General features: G+C 43.1%; 1 protein-coding gene across 4 annotated transcripts in view; it reads right to left on the bottom strand.

Annotated features, from left to right (window-relative positions):
* The window catches only part of SNCAIP (synuclein alpha interacting protein), a 149,064-nt gene extending 125,973 nt beyond the window's left edge, over positions 1–23,091 (bottom strand). The window contains exon 1 of one of the 4 annotated variants that reach the window (XM_057541469.1): positions 22,767–23,091. The gene's annotated coding sequence lies outside the window, so the exon portion shown is untranslated. Of the gene's footprint in view, positions 1–21,457; positions 22,077–22,104; positions 22,560–22,614; positions 22,675–22,766 lie in introns of those variants that run through there. The other 3 variants (XM_007188475.2, XM_007188477.2, XM_007188476.2) reach the window with 3 other exon arrangements.
* Positions 23,092–26,939: the final 3,848 nt, after the last annotated feature.

The following is a 26,939-nucleotide window of genomic DNA, read 5'->3' as shown; positions in this document are numbered from 1 at the left end:
CAATATTAGCACGCTTTTTTTTTTTTAATTTATTTTTTTTTAATTTTATTTATTTATTTTTTGCTGCGTTGGGTCTTCATTGCTTCGCGCAGGCTTTCTCTAGCTGCAGAGAGCAGGGGCTACTCTTCATTGCAGTGCGTGGGCTTCTCATTGCGGTGGCTTCTCTTCTTGCGGAGCACAGGCTCTAGGCGCATGGGCTTCAGTAGTTGTGACTCGTGGGCTCTAGAGCGCAGGCTCAGTAGCTGTGGTGCACGGGCTTAGTTGCTCCGCAGCATGTGGGATCCTCCCTGGCCAGGGCTCGAACCCATGTCCCCTGCATTGGCAAGGCGGATTCGTAACCACTGCGCCACCAGAAGCCCCAGCACGCTTTCTAATAAGGTATTTTTCAATTACAGAATAGAACTTTCAAAAGAAACAGTTTGTCTAATATGAACCCACAGTTCCCAGAGGAGGCTCTGCTATCACAATAATTTCTCTAATCCACCCTATGTTTTCGTCTCTCAATTTTACTACCTTATGTCCACTGACATGAACCTGTGTGCCCTCTTTTAATCATCGCCTCCCTATTGGAACTCCCTCGAGTATGAATTAGTCAGGTGTTGACCTTGAACAAAGACCTGACTGCCAACTCATTCTTTTGTACAGTAAACAGTTAAACTTTTACAAATCATCTTGATTTGTCACCCATGTCTGAGAGACAATACATTATAATGACCAAGAGCAAGGACTTGGATCTGAGGTTCCCAGGTTCAAATCCCAGCTGGGCATCTTGTTAGCTGTGTGACTTGAGCAAAGCACTTTAAAGCTTCCTATGCTTCTTTTTTTTTTTTTTTTTTTCATCTGTATAGTGGAGATGTTAATCATTCCTAGCTCACTGGGCTACTGTGAAGATGAGTTAACATTTGTAAAGCATTTAGGACAGTGGCTGCACATGGTATAAATGTGTTTGCTATTATTAGCTTGCCTCTCTATTTTCATTTCCTTGAGTTCCTCTTCTTATAACCTCTTGGGAGGATACCAGCCTGCTATGCCATCCTGTCATACTGTTACCTGACTCATCCACTTCATCCACTTCTCTGCTCGTCACAAAGCTCAGTTTTCCATACCAACTTGCTCCTTCTATCCACCATAACACATATTCCATTTCCCCATTACTTCTGACTTCTTATTGCCATCTGTCACCAAAAATTTCATTTGCGGCCTATGATAACATGAAAATGTAATTTACGAACATGACTAACCTGCAAGGCACACAAAATGCAGGACTGCTGCTCTCACGCAGTCTTGTACTGGTTTTTTAACAGGTTATACAGCCTTGGCTAAATCAGGCAGAGAGATACCATAATAGTTTGAGTGCTCAAGGGAAATGGTAAACAACTAGAATGTAAGATGTCAAGTTTCAAATTAAATATGAACTGGAATTTTGAGGAGCCCACTGCTTTTCTGTAAATGAGGTATGGTCTCTGTCAACAAAGTGCCTTTATTTTTATTTCATCTAATACCATCACCCACAATGTGAGCTCTGGTTCATACTGAGTTCCCAAAACTCTTCAGGGCTCTGTGAGGTAGAAAGAACTTTATCTTGCTTTTACAATAGCTACTGTGTATTGGCTACACAAGGCAGGCAGCAGTAAAACCTAGTGGGAGTCAATAAACTGAGTCGATGGGACTCGGAAAACACCTAACCAACAAATAGGTTCTGTGATAATGTGACATTTTTATAGTCACATTTTTTAACCACAACAGCTCTTGAATGGTACGCATTATGGTATTTCAATGTAGTCATTTATCTAAAAATGAGTTTTATCTCGGCTCATAAATAAACAGTGACATTCCCGCGTTTTGAAAAGCTCAGCTTCACCTTTTGCTGCAAAGCTCATTTTACAACTGCAGAAACATGCCCTTTTCTGCCATGTTGCTTAATCTTTGATTTATGGCCCTTATCTTCGTGCTAACCTCTTTCTGTAAACTACATGAAGTTTGCACAAGCTCAGCTATTTCATTCTTATTTCTAATCTTAATGGGTTAGTTTCTCCCTAGTGGCCAAGTCTCTCTACCAAATTGAGAGATAAGGTGAAAGTATTCACTTTTTTAGTTCACCAAATATTATTCGGTGTCTCAGTCTGAAATAAGTAATGCGTTTCCCGAGAAGCCTTGGCTAGCTCTCCCAGAAAGCCTTTCTTTTCTGCTACCCCTGCTCCTCTCGCCGCTTGCTCCAGTGGACCTTGCAGCAAAGCCTTGCAGGCAATGGCTGCCTTCCCTCCTTCCTTTCCACACTTCACTTCCAGCCAGTGGGCTGGGGACAAGAAAATTAACATGGCACCTCAGAATGGCTTCTCCTCCAGTTCCATCTTGTCTGCCTTTCAGTGCTGACACTTGGCTGTTTACAGAGTCACTCCCAACTTCTCCCACAGTCTATCTATGGCTCTAGGTCTTGTCCCATAATTCAGGGAACACTGGAGATGTCTTTTACAGCAGTGCACTTGATTTGAAGGAAATCTGCATCTTGCTCAAGGTCCAAGATGATAAGCGTAGGTTCTTATGCCTTCCTTCACCTGTATCCATACATTATAGACTTGGCCGGTGTACTTCAAGGTTTGTGCTCTGGGGTTGCTGCTAATGACTTGTGTCACTACAGATGGATGTTCTTCTCTGTTTTTTCATTATTTCTGTTGTTGTTTGGAGGTGGGGAGAAATGGACTTTTACTCCACCATTTAAAATAGAAGTCTTTATAAAAGTTTTGTAAAAAAATATAGGAAGATGCTGATGACACAGTGCTAAATGAAAAAAAGTGCAGGGTACAAAATAATATATCCAGGATGGTGCATAATCATGATATCAAATACATGAAGGGGATAACACACCAAAATGTTAATCACTGTCTCAGAGTTGGAGAATGATTTTAAATTTTTCTATTGATATTTCTTTGTATTTTCCAAGTTCTGTTTTGTGTTTTCAGTGAATAAGCATTACATTATATTCAGCAAACAATGTTTACAAAAACACATTCATGTAGCAGCACAATCTTGTTTAGGACTCTCGGCTAAGCACAAGCTTATATGTGTACACTTCTTCATTCAACAAATATCTACTGAATTTCTGCTATGGGCCAGGCACTATGCTAGGACTGAGGGATATAGCAGTAAAGAAAGGAAAATCTGGCACATAGCAGCTTATATTCAGGTAGGGGAGACAGATGATAAATAAGCAAATAAACCTAGGATGTGTTAAGTTGGGTAAGTGCTATGACAGAAAAAAATAACACAAGGTAAAAGTACAGAGAATGACAGTGGATTGAGAGGAGGCACCAAACGTTTTGAATCTATATCGATCAAAGAAACCAAGGAAGGCAAAGAAGCTAAAAAAGCAGACACTCAGAAGAGACTCACTAAGTTAATACTACAGGTTCATTCATTCTTCATGATCAGTTACATAGTCATTAAATCAATAAATATATATATTTTTTTAATTTCTGGGCAATTCTCCTTAGGATATTTTTACCTTGAAATATATAGTGACTAATATGAGCATTTGGAAAGCAGATTTTAAAGATTCTTCCTGTGAAGATGTTTAATTAGCTAAAATAATGAATAGTAAAAGGGACTACTTAATGAACATTCAACACCAATGAACTCGAGAATTCCCACCAAAAGGACATAACTAGGTATCATATTTTAATACACTGTGTGCATTAAATGATTGTTCACCACTAACATGTTTTTCATCTCACTAATTCTTTTAAGGAATTGTGTGGGAAAACTAAATGCATTTAGGCTGTACCCTAGCAAACACAGAGTTCCTTGAAGTGGATTTTAGTAAACAAAACTGTCATTTTAAATATAAAACAAGGCAATATTTTACCCACTATAACACATCTACAAAACATGATGAAAGCCAGCCAAAAACAAGAGTTGAAGTGCAAATGCAGTAACTGCTCCCTTTCCCACTTTTGCTAAGGAATGCGGTTGGTTACACACAGAGGTGAGCCCATACTTCACTGAGTGTTTGCTACATCCCACTATGCTGTAGTAGCACATGCTTTTCTTTTTTCATTTAATCATTAAAACACCCCAACAAAGAAAGTACCTCCATTTTAGAGGTTAAGTAATATCCTCCCGGTCCTATAGCTAGTAAATGACTGAGCAAGAGTTCAAACCAGGCACTCTGATTCCAGGGTCCTCGCTTTTAACCATTACTCCCTACTGTCAATCCCTAGGCTTACAATCACACCACTGGAAGCTTCATGTTTGATTGAAAGAATTCTGAATTATATGACATACTTCCACATTCAAACAATTAATTTTGGACTTAATAATATTATATGTACATGTAATTCTAAATATCTATTTTTAAAAGCTGTCACATATTACTCTTATGATATCTCTGCTTTTAAGTTAGTCTCCTCTCAGGTTGTTGCCACATAGGTTGCTTCTGCACCTAGGCAGTTGCTCCTCTCATCCTAATAAACTTGCTGCAGCAAAGTTATTAAGACTGTAAGTTAAACAAAGTAAGTTCCACAGCAAGTTCTAAGGAACACATGCTGGGTTCTCTATTCTTTCTTCCATCCATCCATCCATCCATCCATCCATCCAACCATCCACCCATCTATTCAATATCCATAGGAATCACTATAATAAATTCTCTCCACTTGATTTCTACCCTAGTATGGATCTCTTTTCAATTCTCACTTGTTTTGATAAAATATTGTCCTTACTGCACTCCCTGTAACAAATCTCTTGCCCAATCTTCACTTTTCTGCCACATTCCCTTTCCAAATCATAGCTTGATTTTGTTTTTCCCCTTTAAAAGAGATAATATATGTAAATAAATTAGCACCTTGCCTGGTCTATATTAAGTGCTTTGTCAACACTATTATTTTTGCTACAACTGTGAGCCAGACATGAAGCTAAGCACTGAGAATATGGCAGACATGAATGAGACATGCTACCTGACATTGAGGAGGCTGAAATCTAGTGGAGAAAAGTAAACCACCTATCACCACACAGTGGTAGAAACACCTCACCCCAACTTGGGTGGAGGCAGAGGCGGGGAGGAATGAGCTGCCAGGGTAAGAAGGCTGGGAACAGGAACAGGAAAATTCCCAGGAGACTACAGACTGGCAATTACAGGAGTTCCACAACATTTAGTAAGTCTGGAGAAAGGCAGGGGATCGGTCACGGGACCCAGGAGGCTGGACAAGTGGGCAGGGCCAAAATCCTAAGGGTTTGTATCAATATGTCATGCTAAGGATTTTGGATTTTATCCATAGGCGATGAGAACCTACTAAAAATTTACTAGCACAGTCACTGATTCAATCAATTGAAAGATCAACTTGGTAACCGTGAGATAACTGAGCAGAAAGGGACGGAGCCGGGTTAAGAGGCTGCTGTGGTAATCAAAGAGAAAGATGATGGCAACCTGAATAAAGATACTAGAAATGCACATGGAAAGGAGACAATAATGTTGAAAGTAACTGAATAAATAAGGCAACTTGTTGAGTGTTCGGATGTTGGGATATGCTGGGGGGGTTCAAGAGAAGGGAGTGTCATGGATAACTACCTCGGTAATTGGGGCCATTGATTAAACTAAGATATTGGGACAGAGCCAAGATTTTGAGGGAAAGGTGATGAGTTTACTTTGGGGGTGTAGGCTATGTGAGAGCTGATGAAACAGCAAAATGCAGATGAGCAGAAGACGAAGAGAATCTCTAGCCCACGGCTAGAGATAAAAATTTGGAAGTCACAACACAGGTGATAGTATAAACCTTGAGCATGGATGACACAAGAATCAATGTAGGGCTATTTATTAATATCACTCATTGAAAAATATACATAGGCTCCCTTTTTCCACACTGGGAAGCAGATTAAGGTTTGGCTCCAGTTTAACATTATCTCCTGCCACTCCACACCACGTATCTTACTGTAAAGTCACATCAGAATACTTATAATTTCCCAAGTCTGTCAGACTCGAATACCCTCCCCTAAGTTTCCTGCCTGGTGAACCCCCACTTGGCCTTAAACTCTAAAGCAAATGTCACTTTTCCTGGGAAGCCCTTGATAACCTGGCCACCTTCCTCCCGATTTCAGGTGGAGTTCCTTGCGCCCTCCTCCTTCCTACTACAGCACTTGGTCCATGCCTCTACTATTGATGGACAATTTTATCCTCCACTAGATAGAAAGTTCAGAGAAGGAAAAGACTGCATCTACACAGGAAAGGTAACAAAGCATGTTTACAAACTGACTGCATAAAGCAATGTGTCCTCCATCTGCAAACACCATCCATTACTCTAAAAAAAACCTATGACTACCCCTGTTTGGCAAGCAGCCACAGAAGGTTCTTGGGTATAGTGTGATATTTTGGGTATGATCTACTAAGAACTTTATTTTATTCCCACATTGCTCATATGCATGTCGACACAACTGATGTGCTGAAAAAAAAAACAGTGCCAACATTTAGAATAATAATTACTATGAATATACTAGTTCCTCTCAGTGAATATGCCACTGTATTTCACTCAAGGCAAAAAAATGGGAAGAGAGAAAATCTAAACAGAAGTAGACAGGTGGAAGGAAGCAATGGGAGGCTTCACTAGGATCAACTGGGAGATCACTATGGCACTCTGATGTAATATCTCCTCCAGAAAGGACAATTCAAAGACAATAAACAAACAAATAGCTGAGAAAGTTTACATTTGTTAAATGCCCAATATATGAAAAGCATATTCTTTATAAAGAAAGACGACAGAAACCTTACCTGGATTTGACTTTAAAGAAAATGCTAAATAAAAAGAGATCCAAATGTTCAAATGACAATCATTCCTTCTAGAAGCATTAGCTCTTCTAGAAACAAGATATCTATTTTTGCCACTTAGCTCCTTGAATAGAAGGGACAATCTATAAAACCTTATTTGTACTGGCATCAAAAGGCCTTTCAAATTGCTATACCTCCCTTGACTCTACGTAATTGTAAAAAAGAGACATTTCTGAAATTCACTTTCTTTCTAGTTTCTTAGTGAATACTTATACAATTTTTCCAAGACACTGAAAGATACATCCATATGGTCTGAACTTTCAACAACTATGACAAATTTATTATCGAATGGAAAGACGTTGTAGGATGTTTCATTTTTCAAACTGACCACTACTTCTTCAGGGAATTCGTTAGTTTTCATTCTTGACAAACAGTTTAATGAGTGTACTATAAGTTAAAGATGAGATGGCTCCAAATATCACAGAGTGACCTATTTTATGTGACTTAAGAATGAGAACTCTTAGATGGAAGTTAGAAAACTGTGTGTGTGTGCAGAAAATCTACTATACAAGCATCGTAACGCTGGTCTCCTATTCAGCTCTGAGTACAAATAAACGTATCTACCCTCAAGAGTCTGTAAGAAATTCAGTCCTAAGGATCATCTGTCTTGATACTACCAAGATGGTATAAATGTGAAAATGCTCAGCCTCAGCTCGTACATTAATTAAGGTGAAGATGCTGAGGTGTCCATGATTCAACCCAATTATTATTTAGTGGTCACAAGTAGGATGTATTACATTTGGCATACCCATTTACTCCAAGTAGGTTATGTTTTAATTTACTAAATACTTTGAAGTTGTAGCTTTCTTTTCCAGACATGTTGTGACTGTGTACCCTGTGCAAAGAAACGAGGTCAAAAATCTTTAATTCATTTTTTAGTTCTAGAACTGAAGCACTGTGTGACTTCAGCCCTTGACTTCTCTGTTTCACTTTTTCCACTTTTAACATCTGCAACATGATAGCTGTTTTCTTCTCATCTTTTTAAAGATTTAAAACACTGTAATGACAATGAATATGATGAACTCAATATTTTGTAATAAAAAACAACTGATGACGATAATCATATTTAACCTCGTTGAATACTTACTGTGAGCCAATCATTGTTTTAAATTCTAGCTAAATCATGTCATTCTTACAACGACCTCTGAAACAGGTAACCACTTGTGTTAGGTTCCCACGAGGAAACAGGTGGCACAATCGAATGCAATTTGAGGGTATTTTAATAAAGAGACCATTTGCAAAGGTGTGGGCAGGGTTTGGAAAAACTACAAGAGATGGTGCAGTATCCTGAGCTAGTAAGACTGAAGGGGAGCATTTATCAGTATGAAGTGTCTGGGGGAGGACACAGTTACCAGAATTCAGAAAGTGGCCTTAGGGAGGTGCTCGTGTACCAAGAACAGTGGCCTATAGTCTAGGGAGGCGAGCTGATAAGGAGGGAGCCCAGGAATAAATAGTGCAAACTCTCTCTCCCCAGCTGCTTGCTCATCTCTTGCTGATGCCTCCCATTGGCCAAACCCAACCAGAAGCCAGAGAACAAAGAAGCCTACTGATTCAGTCCAAATATCTCAGCACACAGAGCAGGTGGAGAAAGGAAGAGAGTGGATCAGATATCCATGATTCCCATTTTATCCTAATCATTCAAAACTTACCTTGAATAAATGAAGTAATCAATAGATACTTGTTAGAGAAAGAAAAAACAATATCAAAATATCAAGAGGTTCAGTAAGCTGTCCCAAATCACACACACAGTAAGAGGCTGAGTCAGGCTGTGCTCTGAGACTCATACCCCTGCCCATAACCAATGCAGCGGTCTCCTCCATCCACCATCTTTATCCCACACCATTTACAAGAGTGCTGTTGGGTGTTTCAGGTGACAGTAAGAATGACAGGACATAATCACCACACCCTAAAAGCTAGTAATTTGTGTGCCAGTTTGGTTATCTCACCTTTCCATCTCATTACTGTCAAATCTCCAAATTCCCTTCTAGCATCAAAAGTTCTGTAACAGCAGGTCTCAGGCCTCTTACAATTCCCTCACCTATTCCAACTAGCGGCTGAGCAGTGCAACCTTCCATCACATGGCATTTTGCCCACTTGTTTGACAGTATTGCTGCTTCAGAGGGATGCTCTGAGTATAAATAACACAGGTTACACGATGATATCTTTTGAGAAGACAAGCCTTTAACCTCTATTTACTGCAGTGGAGTAAGCCTTAGGTCTTATATTATTGATACATTTACTTGCAAGACATGTTGAAGGATTCATTTACTCAGCCAACATGTATCGATCACATAGCATGTACCTGAAACTGCGCTAGCTACTTGCACAGACTGAGAAAACATTCTTACCAAAATCAACAAGTGGCTTTCTAAAGAAATGAGTCAATAATTACCCAGAAGGAAGTTTAAAGTGTGTTAATCACCAAGAGAGGTTATGGGCACATATCCTGGAGTGCAGTCAGAATCCTGCCCCTCAGCAGCGCCCTCCCCTTCTTCTCCCCAAGTTGTTCTGAGTTTGGATATAGGATAAAATCCTGTAATAAGCACAAGCCATCTAAAAGCTGATATTGTTCCTCAACACAATCAAGTATTCTGCTATTTTCCATCTTTTAGGGAGGGCCTCTGCTTTGAAATCTCAGCCCTGTGAACAAGGGCCTGACTCAAATAGATCAAACAGAAATTTGTCCCCATGGGTTTTTTCTTAGTTCTGCTTTTGAGCTTGGGTAGGCCACTCTTTCACGCCTGGTCCTGACTGAAATACCACATAGAAATCTTTCGTCTTTTCCAGGGACAAGGCAAGTGAGCTGGCATAGCTACTCCCTTTCATGCTGTGCAAGCATTAGCTTTGCATTTTTAAAAACTATTGTACAATGTGTCACGCAGTGAGGTTTGCCAAAGGGAGGGAAAGGGAAAAAAGAATAGCAGAGTTGATTTCCTACATGCAAGTTTTAATGATTTTGGAAAACCATCAACCTGGATTAAATTTTGACACTAATTTGACAGTTTCCCACTAATGGCAAGAATGCAAAACCATTAATTAGCCTCGTGATAATCATACATTAAAGAACAATCTATTTTCTTGATAATTCTAACAAATGGACAAATTCATTTCATTAAAAACTCAAATACTTGATGAAGCTGATTTCATCCACGAGCTCTAGGTAAAATCACTCTTTCAAATATCCTCCAAACGTTTGCTTAGGTGCACGTACCTGGGCTTTCTGTTACCAACAAAAGCTCTGAGCGTGCAGGACTTCTGGGGCATGAAATGCATTTACATACATTATGAAACACAAACAAAGAAGAATCGATCAAGTCTGTTAGCAGGAGAAACTTACATCCCTCTTCTTACCAAATCAACCTGTAACTTGTGAAGAACTCTTATTTCCTAGCAACAGGAGTAAACACTGCGCTATATCCTGTGCCTAAGATGTGTAACCATGTTAATCTGCGAGTACTCAACTTAATTAAACATTAGACTTTTAAATTGTATTTTTAGTGCACAACAGTACTGCTAAATTATGATGATCAGCGGCGAAGTGTGCTTATGTCTGCAGAGCTCGGGGAATGAAAATGAATCATTATTTTCCATCTTGATAGGACTGCTTTTCTCTGAGTTCACGGGCCTCAGAGTTCATTGGAACTATATGGCTAAAACACAGGTTGGAGACCTCATTTATGAAAATTCCTTGAAACCTTTCACCACTTTGACAAACCCAGTCCAAGCTCACCGAGCCAGTTCAAAAGTAGCTCTCAGCCTTTTTATAGGTTTTCAATTACACCAACACAGCACACCAGAGCCGTCATGTTGGACAAAGGACACTGCAGATACAGACAGGCACGAGTTCTTTTTAAGAGACTCACATGAAAGCAGCCTTCCCCAAACTGGAGCCAACAGATAAAAAGCACTGCCTGTCTTGAACCATCCTTGACTTATTAAAAAGAGATCTTCAAATTACTTAAACATGGTTAGTGTTTGGTTATCTACAACTGGATGTATGCTACGATTTTTCTGGCTTTTTAGAATTTAGTCTGCAAAAATATTGGCAGCTACTTTGCCCTCCAACTGTTCCAAATAGTTTTTATGAGGAATTGTTCAAAACACTCTCTAGACTTCATTCATCCTCCTCCTACATAGTGTGTGACAGCAGGATTTACTCTTCCCTGTATGCACTCTGAGAAACAAAAACCTCAAGGAGGTCAAGGAGCTTTCCAGGTTGAAAATGGGAATCAACTGCAGAAAACGGAGGTTAGGCCTAATTCCACTTTCTATTTCAACGTACCTTTTGAGTGGGCCTGAGGTAACCATACTCTTTTCTGATACAAGAAGTCCTTCTTAAGATGCTTATATGACTTAACAGATCAAACACTAATGTTTTCTCCCCTTTGCAAACTTTGAATTTATTTGAATATGTGATTAGTATGGTTTTGTTGCAGTACCAATCTTTGAGGTTTGGTTGAATCAATTATTTTAAGTGGCATTTATCATTAGGGGTAAAGTAGACCAGCAAGCACATGCACATTAGTTGGTTAGGAGAACTTGCAAAATTTAAATACTGTACATGCAAAGGCAAACTGACTCAGCCTATAAATCTCCCATTCTCTCAGGAGGCGTAGTGATGACTCTAAAACCACTGGAAACGTAGAGAAAGCTCATCATTATGACTCTAACAGCTCCCTGATGCAGGCTATTCCTTCTTTGTGTAGTTAATGTTCTAGATGTCAGCTGGCCTTCTTTGTAATCTCACTGGGAGGCTTGTCCAGTGGACAAGTTTTGTTTTGGTGTTTGGTCTGTCCTGCTTACGCCCCCTCCCCTACCGCTGTTAAATAACACGTTACAGTTTAACATGCTAGACTGCAGATAAGTTCCCCTAGTATTCAGTATTAGAGGAGGTGAAGCTTCACACTCAACGAGACACATAGAAGCTCGGCACGATTCTAGGCTAGAATGTCCCTTTTAACTGTCGAGGCCCCCCTGTCCACTCAGTCTGACTCAAATGCAGTTCTGCAGCACCGGACAGAACCAGGGATCGCAAGGCAGGAGCCAGGGGTGGGGAGGTGAGCCCCCTCCCCCATACCAATCCCTTCCGCTCCTGAGGTTACAAATAACCCTCTCCCATCCTTTAACGTGTTCAATGTCCCAAATGCCAACTGTGGGCCTCCTAAACACTGCACTCTACACGAGGGACAGAGAGATGACTGACACGTTGCCTGCCCCCAAAGGCCCACGTTCGAGAGAGCAGACAGCCGAGTACAACACCTCCTGGGGGGGCGACGGCAGAGGCGCAAGCTAAGTGCTGCGGGGGACAGAGGTGGTGATGGCTGAGTCTGCCCTTGGGGCTCCCAGGGCCTCCTCAGAGCCCGAGCCTGCAGGCCACCACGGGAGCCACGAGCCACATGTGGTGACTGAGGATGGCAAGCGTGGCTGGTCTGTGTTAAGAATAAAGTACACCCAACTGTACTCAATATCTTGTAATAACCTATAATGGAAGATAATGTAAAAAAAGAATATATATATATATATATATATATATATATATATATATATATATGTATAACTGAATCACTTCGCTATCTACCTGAAACTAACACAGCATTGTAAATCAACTATATTTCAATAAACATTTTTTAAAATTAAAACAATAAAATACACTCAAATTTCAAAGAGTTTGGGAAAAAAAGAATGCAAAGAATCGGTTAATAATTTTTTAAAATATTGGTCACATAGGGCAACGCTAATACTCTGGATATACTGGGTTAAGTAAAACATTATTAACATTAATTTCACTTGTTTCCTTCTACTTTTCTTACTGTGTGTACTGGAAGATCTGAAATGACCTATGGGGCTCGCACCCATGGATCCTATTTATTTCTAGCAGGCTGTTCTGGTCACAAGCAGACATTTGGGGAGAAAACCCAGGAGGCTGTCTCGGGGGCAGGTGGGCGAGAGGGGAGAAGTAGCCGTGGAATGAGAGAAGAGGTGACACACGGGGAGCCCAGAGGGGCTACAAAGAGGGAGCAGAGGCTGATGGTGTGTTTGTTCCCTGAAGAGTACTTACCCGCCGGATTCATTTGCAGCGGAGAGACTACAACATGAAGACCAAAACAAGGACAATAGTCACATCACCAATAACTGAGAAGCAGCTGCTGGGACCAGACCGACCAGTCAGCCTTGTCTTCACTCCATCCTGTTGTCTGGTCACTCTGCCTTCTCACCTGCAAAGGGGGACCTGAGAGGAACTGCTCTGCTCGTGGGTCCCCCTTCCTCTGTCAAGCAAGTCTCTGGAAACCTGAAGCTCTCTAAACACCCTGAGAGGGAGGACGGAAAGGGCTAGAGAACTAGACATGTTTGGGACTAGAGTTTTGAAACTACAAAGAATGGAATGAATCCTTTATACTTCCTTTTTCATCCAACTTATCGCACTTTATTTAAATCCTTTGTTAGCCCCCTTCTCTGCTAGATGTGAGCCAGGTGTAAGCGCCAAGAGCTCAGGACCCACATCTGTGTGCTGCCGTGACCACAGCTCCGAGTGTGGAGCCGGGCAAACAGGTGCCCACAATAAACATCTGTGGACGGGCTCACATGGAGAACGTGCAGGCGCTTGTGTTGTGGAGGATGTGCTGAGTTAAAGTTTCCAGGTGTGTAAACGGCACTCCGGACCAAGTGCGGCGCTCACCCAGGGATGGTCCGGCAGTCGGGCCGCATCTCTCTAGGGATGTTATCTGCTCTGTGTGGCGGGCGACAGAGAGCTGAGACCTTCCCAGCCCTTGTCCTTGTCCTCTGGCACTGGAAACATTCCAGGAGGCTCCTGAGGCAGAAGCAGCCACTTGACTGACTTTCAACGGGGAAGCTGAAGGCTGAGGGCAGTCAGGAATAACAGAGGCTGGGAGTCTCCCTGACCGGTCTCATGCCTCTCCAGGTAAGAAGAATGGAGTGAAGGAGCAGTGATGCAGATCTGGGTTCTGCGTTTAATTCCACGCTCACCGCTTGGCAGCTGGGAGACAAGTAAGTTCCTTCTCCGAACTTCACTCTCCACAGCTTAAAACAGGGCTCATCATGCACGTCTTAGGGGCTGGTTGGCTATGATGTGCTTTTCAGAAAGGACTGGCACATGGTGATCATGATAAATGGTTACATGTGATACACGGTAAACACTCAACAATGGCTGTTACCCTTCTTCCAGATTACAGCTTTTAAGCAAGGTTTTTAACCTGGAGGCCATGGAGCCCCAGGAAATCCACAGATGGAAACTCTTGAAATCAGATCCAAAGTGGTGTGTGTGTGAGTGTGCACATCTTTTTTCTCTAAGGAAAGAAACCATAGCTTTCATCAGAGCCTCAAAATGCTCTCAGACTGACAACAGGTTAAGAAACATTCTTAAGCTTCTGCGGCTTCCAAAGTGTTTAGCTCATTTTGTGTATCTTTGGTATAACTTTATGCGTGATTCTCAGAACTAAGCCTCTTCCATGCCTGTCCAAGAGGCCTTTATACACATGACGGTACAACCTCTGTAAGAGGCCTTTATTATCTGGCAATGGTAGATTCACGAGAACATAATCGGAATTTCTAAGGTAGACATTCATCTTAATTTCAACTACATAGAGTACTGGTGTCCTTACGTCTTTAAACAACTTTTTCCATAGTGTTTTTGACATAATTGATGGCCAAGGAAGGCAGCTGGAATGTTTTATTCTCAGGAAGTGGTCACTTCGTTCTAGAACAACAACAAAAACATCATAATGGATGACTTGGGAGCCCAGTCAGGGATGGGGTCTCCTCCTCAACAACCCAGATGAGTGGCTGGCAGCTCTGCAGGCTTCAGGAAGAGGGAGCTTAGCGGCTTCAACTCTTTGAATCTTAGTTTTCTCACATGGAGAGGAAGGCTGAGAATGTAACATCTCTTCCCTGGGGCTGCTGTGAGGATTCCCTAAGAATAACTGCAACACGGAGTAAGCACCTCGGATATTAACTGTTAGATGCCCTCTCTACGGTAGGAAGAAAAAGTACTCCTCATCTGATCCCCGAGCCATAGATTCTAGCCTTGAGATTAACTTTGGGCCACTGCTATTTTCCCACCTCTTTCTTAAGGCAGCTCTTAGTGACCAAGTAGGAAACGAGCAGTTGGGAGAACTGCTGCAAAAGTGTCTGAGCAGCAATTTCAAAGAGAACCTGTCTTCATGTCCAGTGTTCCAAGATGCAGATATGAGAATCAAGTTAAAGGAAACAGAAAAAACCTAAAAAAATCACCTTAAAAACCCGAAGATTAACATTGCAGTACACATATTTCATTCACTCATTTAAAAATTATCGTGCATCCCTGGTGTGAGAGGTACCGTACTAAGCACAGGAATATACAAAGACGAGGAAGCACGGTGCCTCGCTAAAGACATTTAGAGCAGGAGCAGAGACAGACTAGTATACCCAACGCCGACCACAGGGTCAAGTCTGAGGCAGGGGCTGGGTAGGAGGGGGTGTTCAGCAAAGGCTTCTTGAGAGAATAATACTTGGGTTGTACCCAGGAAGAGGAGTAGATGTCCACTAGGTCAAGAAAGGAGAAACAATATTCCACAGAGACAACAGCACATGCGAAAGTAGGAAAATGAGAGAGAAAATGGACATTTGGTGACCTTAATGTTCGAGAGGTCAGCACAGCATGAGGATTATGTGGAGAGCGAAAAGAAGTGTGTTGCACGCCCTCACTCCCGTCCATCTGCTGTGTCCGACAGGAGGCAGGGCGCACATCATGGGGAATCCTGGAATTCACGGTTAAGAGCTTGGACTTCTTCCCCAGGGCCATGAAGTTTTGAATGGTTCTTCTTTTATGGAGATACAGCTGGCACGGAACATTGTATTAGTTTCAGGTGCAAAATATAATGATTTGATATTTGTATGTATTATGAAACGATCGCCACGATAAGTCTAGTTAACATCTATCACCACACATAGTTACAACTTTTTTCCTTATGATGAGAACTTTTAAGACCCTCTTTCTTAGCAACTTTCAAATATGCAATATATTATTATTAACTATAGTCACCATGCTGTATATCACACCCCCATGACTTATTTATTTTACAGCTGGCAATTTGTACCTTTTGACCACAGAGGCATGATTCGATTTTAACTATTCGTTCTTTAGAAAGAGCTCTCAGGCAGTGGTGAGGAGAATGGCCTGGTAGGTAGAGACGGGAGGCAGCATTTTAGAGGTGAGCTGTGAGGACTGAAACAGGGAGGGTCTAAACTAACATAGGGAAAAAGAGTAAGATTGAGAGATGGAACAGGAGGCCCTGGTGATTGATTAGGTGGAGGCAGAAAGGGAGACGGTCAGACCAGGACCATTCCCAGGTTTATGGCTTGGTGGCTTAGTGAGATATGCTATGTTCTCCGGGGAAAACAGATGAACAGTAGATATCTGCTGTTTCTGTTTGCACAGCCTCCACTTTCTCTTCTTTTCAGTATTTTCTCTTTAAAAACCACCCATTCCCTGCTCTCAGGTCATTCGGTTTAGGAGGGCTTTGCTGACCACCCTCTCATGCACCTCTCCCACCTCCCACCCACTCCTCACGCAGACTCCCTCCCGTTCCTGAAGGCTCCAGGACTGGACCCACCATCAAGGCCGAGCCAAGAAGCATGTTCCCAATCTCTGGCCATAAGAACTGGTTCAGGCATGAGCATATGATCAAAGCGGTCTAATTAGAGTAAATCCTGAATTATTCTCTTTTCCCACAGGGAGTAAGTCTAAAGCTGCTGATGAACATTTTACCACCATGAAGAAGACAAAAGCAGAATTGGATCCTTGCTGAAGTTTTCCACTACAGGAGCCAGGATATGTCCCTTCCTACTTGAACACTGGGTTTCTGTGACTTGCTGACAAATACAAAAAGTAAAGACAATTGTGTTTCAAAAAAGAAAACCCAGAGTCTATTTTTGTAAGTGGTGGGTTATAAAAACCTATATTACTGTGACACTAGCACCTTAGACCATTTAAATCTGCAGAACACATTTAGAGACTTTATAGCCAATTCTTTTGTGAATAACGAAAAGCCAGACCGGACTGCTTTAGAAAACGTTCCTGCGGCAGATGACGGCACCTTCACTCATTAAGTTAACATTTGTTGAATACCTTCAGCGTTCTTAGACTTGTGCAACAGAAACCGGAAAAGCGTACGCTCAGGTTTGAGCTGGTCCATACGAGGCCCTTCCATAAAGAGCAGCTCTGCGTGCTGTTGCGACTGATCGTGTGATGTGAGCAAGGCCAGGTGTTTCGGGCTGGCCTGACAGCTGCACCCGATGGTGAGGACACCACCCGAATTTCAGCCTAGCCACCAAGAAAACAAGGCTGGCGAAGCAGCACCTCGACTGAGCCCTCAGGTGAAAGACGGCACAGAACGTGTTCTGCATTCCTCTCCCCTCTAATGAAATATCCACTGACGTTTACGGAGGAGCCTGGATGACGCACTGTGCCGGCTCTCTCCTTTCTCTACTCTCCCTCCATGAGAAAACCCTGCCACTAGCATGGGTTTAACTGTCATTAATGCGCTGACATCTCTATGTAAATGTGCCTGAATTGTCACCTCCTACCCTGCCTGCTTCCCAGTGGCTAGGCCCAAATAAATCTTCAAGCGTTCATCTCTGGCGGACACTGGCTGGTTTTGCCACCTTGTGTCCATTCCCAATTTTGATAGCATTGCTCCCATGTCCTTTGAGGAAGCACCCACCTATTACCCATTGTGTGCTGTCTTAGCGGGGCTGTCAGTCAAGGCTTCTGGCTCAGCAGTGTGCCTGCCACTCAAACTAGGCCCAAGGATTTCTCTTTCCTGCTTCACTAAGTCCAAGGGCAGAGCCTTCCATGGGCAGACCTCCAGCTGTGTGTGCCTCAGGAAAAAGAACTTCAGTTCCTACTCCCCAGCCCCCCAGAGAGGTTTTGTTTCTATCCTGAGAGTGGTTCTGACTTCCCTTTGACCCTTAGGATATCCTCCAGGTTGCATTTTGTTTTCTGTTGCTTTACAACTAGAGAAACTTAGCGGTATAGAATCCACTGCCATTTAAACACTAAGCAATAGTGACATTCATAGTATACTCTGCAGCTTATAAAGTACTTTCACATGCAATTCATCTCTTTTAATCAACCTTCCTGGAACTGAATTTTTCTCCTCCCCCCAAATAAATCACTTATTGATTTCTCTATTTCTCACAACAGCACAATCATTCTTTCAGTCACTTAAGCTTTTTTAATTCTCATAATGATTCTGATTGTAATCAGTCACCTAATGATAAATACAGGCTCTCCCAGGTCGATCCCTCCCTTTCCATTCTCTCTGCCTCCACCTTTGTCAGAGCTTTCCTCACCTCCCACCAGGGACTGCTGACTCTGCTACCAGCCTACTGTTTCCAGACCATCCTAACGCCGCTGGGAGAGGCTATGGCTAAAATTTTATTATCGTTGTCACTCCTCCTCCTCTACCTGTGGTTTTCAGAACAAAGATTATATAGCACAATGATTTATAGGGCAATTCCCTAGCCTCAATTCTGGGCTGTTTACAAGTATACTATCTTATAGTACATTATCCCTCAGCACAAAACATTTGCTAGAACAAGTGTTTTCATACACGTACTAGATTGAAAAAAAAAAAATTGCTACAATTTTTTGCAGCTCCCTCTGATCGTAAGTGGAGTCTTTCAATACCCCTTGAATCCGGGGTGACCTTGTGATTTGATTTGGCCAATGGGAAGGTAGCAAGTATAATACAGTACAAGCAGAGGCTTAAAAATCACCTTGAATTGGGGTTTGCTCTTTCACTGCTTTTGGAACACTGCTTGTCTGCCACATAAAGAAGCCCACACTAGTCAGCTGGAGAATGGGAGGCACATGCCCCAGTTACCTGTTAATGTGACCTAATAACTGCCAGACATAAATGGGGCCATCCTGGCTCATCCAAACTACCAGCTGACTGAAGATAACTGAGGAACTCAACCAAGACCAGCAGAAGAACCACCTAGCTGAACCCAACCTGAACTGCCAACCACAGAATCGCAAGCTATAGCGTCATTTTAAGCAACTACATTTGGGGGTGATTTGCTACACATCAATGGATAACTGATAAAACATCTAAGCTGATTTGATTAATTTCTCCTGGGAATTCCTTTTCAATTACTACTCAGTGTCTTGGGCACTCAATCATAAAATATCTTCTTTCATCTTTTGTACCATTATTTTTCATGTGTCCTATTTCCCCCTTGTAAGTTCCTTGTGAAGAGACTCTGCATATTTTTATATCCCATGTATGTACAAAGTGTATACATAATGACTATTTAGGAATCAATCAGTACTTTTCCAGGGCCCAGCCATCAATCATATCAATTAACATTAATCATTTCAACACATATTTTGATCATTAATTTTAAAAGCTTAAAGAAAGAGCTGATAAGATACAAACCATAAAATACAAAATCTAGTTATCTAACTTATGTAAAGCAAAAAACCATGCATAGGGGGCTTCCCTGCTGGCACAGTGGTTGGGAGTCCGCCTGCCAATGCAGGGGACACGGGTTCGAGCCCTGGTCCGGGAAGATCCCACATGCCGCGGGGCGGCTGGGCCTGTGAGCCACAACTACTGAGCCTGCGCCCTAGAGCCCGCGAGCCACAACTACTGAAGCCCGCACGCCTGGAGCCCGTGCTCCGCAGCGGGAGAGGCCACCGCAGTGAGAAGCCTGCGCACCGCAGCGAAGAGTGGCCCCCGCTCGCCACAACTGGAGAGGGCCCGCGCGCAGTAGCAAAGACCCAGCACAGCCAAAAATAATAAATTTGAAAAAAAAAAAAAAAAGTGCCTTGAGGTTTGCAAGTTACGGCATAAATCTTGATAATAACCATACATTTAAAACAAAATCATGCATAGTATGTATCATATTAGTAACCATTTCACTGATTCATTTTCAGAAAATTAATTCTTGTAAGTGGAATCTGCACACCAGTCTAAGGGGCACAAGGAAACAAGTATATAAAGGTAAAAGCTTCACAGAAGCAAATGTCTGATTTTCACCAGGAAATTATTTTTCTCCCAAGACACTTATTTCTCCTATGTGGTTTGCAACCCTAATCTGACAGACTGCCAAAAACAAGCCTTCTATTCTAAGAGTGTCACTGATTCTCTTGCTGCTGTTCAATTAGATTTTGTATTTAAGAGAAATTCCCTTGTGTTTCTTATAATGATGTACCTGCTCCTTGGGAGATTTCCTCTCTTGACAAGAAATGCCTTCGGTATGGCAAGAAAAACAGCTCCAGGCTTTCTCTGATAATATCAAAGATCATTTGTTTGTATTAGATGGTTATGTGGGTTTCCCTCCTCTTAAGAGCAGTAAAGTACCCTTACAATTCCTTCTAAGACAACAGCGCACACAAAGTTTCTTGGCCTCTGTTCTGCATTTCTACTATATACCTTCACAAGAACAACTACTTGGAAGTAGCAAAGCTGTGACATAGTAGACAGAGAAATGCATTTGCTTTAGTCCCTTCCTTTTGGATATCAATACATAATAAATGTCAAATCAATAAATGCAGCATCATTTCAAATCCACCATATTGTAACCTTTCCTCATGAAATGCTTGCTATAAATAAAATGAAGTTTATGTTCAAAATTGTATAGCTTATTTTTTATATTTAATTTCTAACTGAGATGTCCAAAGATCCTTAAGAGAACCACCATCTTTTTCTTCCTGTTTCTAGACCTGGAACTCCTACATATTTGGTTTTGGGTAATCTTCAGTTAATACTGCCTTCCAGAGAGACTTCTGCTATGGTGATGAAAATGTCACACCTTTTCAAATAATTTTAAGGACACCTTAAGGGTGTCTCCTTAGACTCTAACCAGGCTGAATGTAATTTAATATTGAGATGCATCAGAAATACCCAACAGACATTCTCTCCCAGATGTAAACACATTAACATACTGCTTTCCCACACCTTGTCCTCTTTGCCTTTTAACATTTCAGTATGTACAAATGAAATACAGATTTCAACCCATTCCCAACTGGAACATCTGCTCCATAATAAGAGAAATAGGTTTTTGCCTTCCTGCAGATTCAGCAAGGAAAGCCGTGCTTGAAAATGACGTGTTTAGAGTGACACCTTGGAGGACTGACATACTCTGCACACATGTAATCCTCATAAACCTCCCCAGACAGCCCTCATTTCATTTCGCAAACTGCATCCTGGCTGTGCTCCACAGCACGTGGTGTGTGGTGAGACTGCCCTGCAGCGGTTCTCCCTTCCTCTGGGCTCTTTGATGGACACTTGTCAGTAACAGCCAAGAGGAGTGGGGCCCACCACCAGCAAGTGAAAAACGGCCACCGATAGTAAGCTTAATTAACTTTCCCAAGGAAAGCCTGTTCCCACAGGAAAAAACACCACGTTTCCCCCCTCCTAGCGGTCCATTGAAAATGAGCAACAATGCTGTTGCCTTTTTGTTTCCCAAAGACTTTCTTCCCTGCAAGCAGTAGCGTGTTCCTCAAAGAATGCTAGTATTTCCTGTGGAAACTGTATGGCTGCCAGTAATGGCTCATAATTTTCCCTCTTTTCTTTTCGTAAAAATGAAATAAACAAAACGTGGCATTTGACAATAGTCAAAATACCAGTTCACCTCACTTACCACCTGCAGATGAAAGTCATCACCGCGAAAGAAGGCCAGGAGACAAACACTCCTGGCTAAAACTGACGCGGACGAGCCCGGGACGCAGGACGGCGCCCGAGGGTGGCGGTCGAAGCCCGGGCAGGACGGAGCAGCCAGTGGGCGCGGTGCGTCTGAGCGAGGGGCTCCCCTTGGGCCGTGGCAACCCCAGGCGTCCCTCTTCTGCGATTACTATTATTGTTGGTGGTGCTGTTGCTATTACTATTACTTCGCCCCTCATTATCTCAGCTCTTAGGAGCCGCGGCACTGCCCATCCCTGCCTCCGATACGATCCCAGGTGGCAGCAAGAATAATAACCACACGAAACCGGCAAATGAAAAGAACAATCCTTTGGAAATTGAGGCGGGGGCTGTCCCCCCCTCCCCCAAGGAGAGCAGCCGCTTGGCAGCCGCCGCCGCCGTTGCTGTAGAGACCTCCCCCCAAACCCTTTCTGCAGAGGCACCGCCGCTACTCGAGCAGCCGGGACTCGCGGCACAAAGGGGGCCCGGGGCTCGGTGGGAGCCAGGGCGACACCCGCCCAGGTCGCCCGGTGCAAACTTGGAAAGGCTCAGCCGCCCGCGGCGCCGCCCCTCACCTCCCCGCGGCGCCCGCCCAGGACCTGGACTCACCGGGGGCGCCCGGCGCTGCGGCGGCTCGGGAGCGCGGACTACGGACGGACGGACGGATGGACGGCGGCGGCGGGAGCAGGAACCGCCGCAGCCGGAGCGGGCGGGCGGCGGAGGCGCTGCCGCGGCCCCGCTACGTCACAATGCGGCCGGGCCTCCGGCGCCGCTCCCCGGGCCCCGCAACGGACGCGAGCGGGCGGGGGCAGCCCCGGGGCGGCGGGCGCGGAGCCGGCGCGGAGGGAAGCGGAGGGAAGCGGAGCGCGGCGCGGGCGCACCTCTGGGATGGGGGCGCGGTCACCGCCGCCCGGGCTGCAGGGGCCGCCGTGCCCTCGCGTTGCAGTGCGCCGGGTGCCCGTCCCCCCCGGCCCGCGAGCCCCCTTGGCCTGACTGACGGCGACCCTCCCCGCGGCGCCCCCAGCGCGGCCCGCGCCCCGGCCGCGCCGCCTCCTCGCCCCGGACCCCCGCCCGCCCTCCTGCCCGCGGCGGTCAGCGAACCTGCTCTTTCTTCTTTACCTTTCGCTCTGGTACCTCTGCTGCCTTTGCCGCCCCTCAACTGGCTTTCTCCGCTCCTCCCCTCCTACTTTTTGCCCCCGCTTCCCCCTTTCTCCTACGCCTCCCTCCCCCGCTTGGCGGCCTCTCCCCCCGGAGATGAAATCGCCCCTCACCGTGATCCCTGCGTCGACTGCTGCCACCTCATTGGTCCCCAAACCATTCCAGGGTTCCAGCCTCAGCCGGGAAAAGAGACTCGGGGAGGGGGGGAACGGAACATGGGCACTGTCCTGGGAAACTGCTGTGCTTCGGGAACCCCTGGCAGAGTCCTCAGGGGCTGGCACAGTCCTCAGCCCCCAATCCTCTCCCCCGCCACGCCAGGCTCGCCCACCCTAGAGGACTTCGCCAAGGAGGGAAGGGCAAGGGGGCTTTGCCCGGAATGTTCTGTGCTCAAGTGTGGGTGGTGGATGGAGGAGACTTTGGTCTAAGCGAATGGCTTTTTAATTCAACAACATTTAATACACCAACGGCCCTGCAATAATATTAACTTTACTCTTAGTGTCTCTTTCTTAATTGGGGGAGTCGGGGTGGGGAGCTGCTGGATGAGGCATCCGCAAGTCAGCAGTTGTGACTGCCTCTTTCCTTCCTTGTTTCCGAAATGAACTCAGGAGGAGTGGAAGCATTTATCCTAACCTTGGCTCCCGATCATCTCGCTTTCGCCCTCTGGAAAGCTTTCAATGGTTTTTAAGAAATCTCTTTCCCGGGAGAGATGTCTCAGAGAAGCTCACTCAGCAAAGCCATTGAGGGCCACACTCTTGCTCCTGGGTGTGGCTGTTTGCCTGATGCTGCTCCAGAGAAAAGTGCGAGGAAGCAAGTTCTCGTCTGTCCGCTTAGGGGCCTCCTCCTTCCCCTGCCAGTTCCAGAAGACAAGAGTGGCGTCACGGTCCTGGGAAATTCGGCCCTATCTGGGTTAGTGGCAATGGGGATGTAGAGCATGTGTAAGACCGACACTGAAAACATTATTACCAATAAAAAAGGAAGGGCCTTGTTGTTTAAAAACTGTGGTTCCCTGGATGACTAGCGAAATATTGCAAACAGTGCCTATGTAGTCCAGGGGCTGCTTTGTTGGCATTTCAGGAAAGAGGCCATTGTACTATTTGGAGGACATGGCCCAGCAATCCCTGCCCTGGACCTATTTGGACGAGTACAATAGTCACTGAAATAAGGACTACCTTGAAGGCCCGCAGAAGACATTTCACATGCTTTTAATTCCATTTCCTATTGAGAAACTAAATTTCTCTCTCTGCTTTTTGACATAAACAGCCAAAAGCATGTTCTGCAGTGTTGTAATTTGTTTATTGTAATTTATCATATATAAGACTTTAAGTACATACATGGAAAGTGGCTTCACAATTTAAAAAATACACATTATCCCTCAGAAGATATAAAATCAGATGACATCATATGGCACTAAAAATACTTGAAAATATTGGGTTTAATTCTTTCACATCTGGTTAAAATAAAAATGCCTCTTTTTTTTTTTTTTTTTTGCCTAGTATAAACTCTAAGAAAAGCACATCTTGCTTCCATCCAGTAGATATGGATGGAGTTGGTGTCACCCTTGATATGTTCTATACACAACATACTTTTATTGCCATCCTCTTAAATATTTTGACAGCCTGCTTTTTTAAAAATCAAATTTTAACTTATTGAACGAGTAATTTTTTGAAGAGTTATAAATGGCTATTTCCTTCCAACTGACCTAAACATCTCCTATAACAGTAAGCCAGGTGTTAACCAGTGTAAATAGTTCAACAAGAAGGAGCTTGATTCTGTTGCATGGTCAGAAAATGGGTTGTCAGAGGAAAGAAAATTTTGTTTTTGTGTAGCCAAGGAATAGCATGCCATAGTCTGAAAGAGCAACCTTTGAGATATTGTTTCAGATATTTTCCCCGTTTGTTTTTTTAGTTCTTTTGTTATGGTTCATTCTGTTTCTAACATGTTTTTGATTACATGTTTACCATTGTTCCCATGTGATTATTTTTACACTGTAAAAATAAACCTGTGCTTATACACAGTCTCCCACATAGGTGATGAGTTTGCTTTTACTTGGACTGTTGGTTTGCTTCTCCTGTGCACAGGCTTGCCAAATCCTAAACCACAAATTGATATACCAAAGTGTGGAAGTAGTGAAGTAATTGGGGTTGAAACAGAGCTAGATTTTAGACTGGATGGCAAGAAAGCCAGCTTCCTCAAAATAACATTGACTTCTTATCAAGCTAATAAACTGTTCTGCCCACTCCTTCAGTGACTTCTTACTACCAACTAGTCTCTAATACTCAGTTTTCTATTCCAGCAGCTGCCTCTACAGGCTAGTACTAACTATGGAATGGCTTACCAGCCATAGCTACTAGATTATTTACCCATTTTTAGAATTCCCATGCCTGTCACAGCATGGAGTATGCAACTCTTAGAGCATTTAGTATATTTCTGCTTCGTGTCCATTTCTACTCCCCTTCTATTCAATTGTCAGTTTCCATTAAATGCCAGGGAGTTCATACTACTCATAGTTGGATCTGTGACACTGAGCAGATTTTTATATTCAAGAGTTAGCTACCGAAAATAATTTGTACAGAAATTCATTTCACTGTATATCATCTGCCAAGGAGTTGCCATGGAATTATTCATTCAATTATTACAATTAAACAGCTGCCTCTTTCTTTTTACAGTTTCCATAATATATCTTTATTGTGCTACAAAAATTGGATAAACCTGCTACAACACTGCCAGTGATCAAATAGACGCTATTTTTTTTTCCATCCTTTAAGTGTTGATTTGCTTAATAAAACATCCAACTCTGCATTAAAGGTTCAGATTTTTATTTCTCATTGCAAAGTCTGGATCACTGAAGAGAGCCCTGTTTGGGGTCCTTTCTGATTTCTGTTTGGGACCTATAATTCAGTTGGGCCAGACTGCTCTTTTATTCTGGAGTCAGGTTTGCTTTGTTTGCTGTACAAATGTATATGATTAATTATAAGATATGTATATCAAGAATCAGATCACACTTCATATGCAAATGTGATTGTATTAGTCATGATCAGTTAGGTTATGCTGTGGTAACAAACACTCATGCAACAACAAGCCCAAACTTGCATAGATCATTAAAAATGTATTTCCTGCTCTCACTCCATGGCAATTTCAGGTCAGCTGCATCTATGATTCATATCTTTTTCACTTTAAGACTCCAGCCTAATGAAACAGCCACTAACAGCAATGTTGCTGGTCATTCTAGTGAGGGAAAGAGAACTTGAAGGTTTTATACAGGGAATTAAATGCTCCAGCTCAGAAGTTACACGCGTCACTTCTCACAACTCGTTGGCCACAACTAATTATGTGTCTCCACTACTCACAAGAGGACAAGGAAGGACATCCTACAATATACCCAGATATTTGGTAAATAATAAGATGAGGAGGTATGAACATATTACACTTTACCATAGATCTTATAAAACAGGAGAAAAATCTCTGTACATTTTACAAAAAAGCCATAGAACTGAAGTATGGAAATAGATGATGAACAGAAGTATAAATTCTATAGCAGTTTTAACTGCTGAAACAACCACAAAATCAAGAGCAAAGAAATGTGACTGATAAAGAATGATTAGGAGCCCAGTTTTTGAACATTTATGAGTTTCACAGAGAAAGGAATGGTTATAGAAACACATGGTTTTACCCAGTTTTCCACCTGGTTATAGGACATTCCCACATGTTCTCCCCACCTCCTTTTCCCAGTACACACCTCCTTATCTTTGACTTCTTTGGACAGAGCTCATCTTTGCTATACCCGTGGGTGTTTGTGTGCCTGAGGTGAGAGTGGCTAGGAATTTAGCATTCTTCACCTGACCTGTTTTCTATGGTCATTTCTTCACTTTCCAGTGATTTTTTTTCCTTCAATATTTCTTCTTTTCTCTCTTTTTGGAGCAAGTTTTAGCCTTTTGCTTCATCTTAGCACTTCTAATAAAGTTAGAATTGGGGAGGGAGATGAAATTCAAGCCCAGGAGCTTAGCTGCTTATAATACTATGGCAACTTCAATAAAAGATTGGGTATAGAAGAAATTTTATGCATTGTTAACCTGATTCACTGAGATATTCCTGAGATTCCATTTAATCCTATTACTGTGCTTTACCTGTCCTTACAGATCATTGGCAATTTTGTTGTTGGTATTTTTAAATGGAAAAAATTAGACCATGTACAAAAATACAATCAGATGAATGTCTTGCCATGTGTTCTGAGGCAGCCTGGGGCAAAAACACAAAGAAAGTATCCATCAGGGATTAAGGGGTTTTGG

Source organism: Balaenoptera acutorostrata, chromosome 2 (assembly GCF_949987535.1).
Source record: "Balaenoptera acutorostrata chromosome 2, mBalAcu1.1, whole genome shotgun sequence".
Lineage (NCBI taxonomy): Eukaryota > Metazoa > Chordata > Mammalia > Artiodactyla > Balaenopteridae > Balaenoptera > Balaenoptera acutorostrata.
This window is presented reverse-complemented; position numbering and strand designations above follow the sequence as displayed.